Source organism: Sinocyclocheilus grahami, unplaced genomic scaffold, assembly GCF_001515645.1.
Source record: "Sinocyclocheilus grahami isolate Dianchi unplaced genomic scaffold, SAMN03320097.WGS_v1.1 scaffold827.1, whole genome shotgun sequence".
Lineage (NCBI taxonomy): Eukaryota > Metazoa > Chordata > Actinopteri > Cypriniformes > Cyprinidae > Sinocyclocheilus > Sinocyclocheilus grahami.
Genome location: NW_015506006.1, coordinates 189,391 through 190,292, shown reverse-complemented (window position 1 = coordinate 190,292; position 902 = coordinate 189,391). Strand labels below are relative to the sequence as shown.

The 902-nt window shown below is 52.1% G+C and overlaps 1 protein-coding gene and 1 long non-coding RNA gene across 5 annotated transcripts in view; one reads left to right on the top strand and one right to left on the bottom strand.

Annotated features, from left to right (window-relative positions):
* LOC107562531 (uncharacterized) overlaps positions 1 to 219 on the bottom strand; it is an 8,185-nt gene extending 7,966 nt beyond the window's left edge. The window contains exons 1-2 of the long non-coding RNA XR_001606000.1: positions 179 to 219; positions 89 to 148 (exon numbers count right to left, since the gene is read on the bottom strand). This is a non-coding gene — a long non-coding RNA (uncharacterized lncRNA). The remainder of the gene's footprint in view (positions 1 to 88; positions 149 to 178) is intronic.
* The window catches only part of LOC107562530 (zinc finger protein 536-like), a 207,366-nt gene that overhangs the window by 68,490 nt on the left and 137,974 nt on the right, over positions 1 to 902 (top strand). The window lies entirely within an intron of this gene.

Here is a 902-nt window from a genome sequence, read left to right as displayed (position 1 = left end):
CAGAAAGTGCGTTGCTGGGCGCCACCACCACGCAAGTAACTGAGGCAAGTGTCGCCATCTCGGGAGGTTCTGCAGCCTACCTCCGAACCTCCGAAGAAACTACAGTGGACACCATGTCCTCTGGGAGCACAGCAGTGGACACCGCTACCTCAGGAGGCGTAAGCCGCTAAGCCGCCACCTCTGGAGATGTTGTAGCCAGTGCTGCTGCCTCTAGCAAATCGGCGGTGGAGTACGCGGCCCAGATACACCATAAAGCAACCCCCCATATGGGAAGTGCTGCAGACAGGGGAATGAGTTCATGAATAGAAGGGTTAGAGTGAGTGGGTTTGGGGATACCAGCGGTGCGTGCAGACACCAGCGGTGCATCCCTCACACTGGATACCAGACTGGGATACCGAAGGGCTGACCCTGAAAATCTGGGTGTGACAGACAGGACGTGACATGACTCTGGATGATCAGCTGTGATGCAACGTGATTCTGGATGAATAACTGAGGCGTGACGTGACTCTGGACGAACAGTTGAGACATGGCGAGACTCTAGAAGATCAGCTGTGACGTAACGAGGCTCTGGCAGCTCAGCTGAGACTTGACTGGACTCATGACGATCAACTGCGACTTGACTTGACTCATGACGATCAACTGCGACTTGACTTGACTCATGACGATCAACTGCGACTTGACTTGACTCATGACGATCAACTGCGACTTGACTTGACTCATGACGATCAACTGCGACTTGACTTGACTCATGACGATCAACTGTGACTTGACTTGACTCATGAAGATCCGCTGTGACTTGACTTGACTCATGAAGAACATCTGTGACCTGACTTGACTCATGAAGAACATCTGTGACCTGACTTGACTCATGATGATCAACTGTGACTTGACTTGACTCCTGA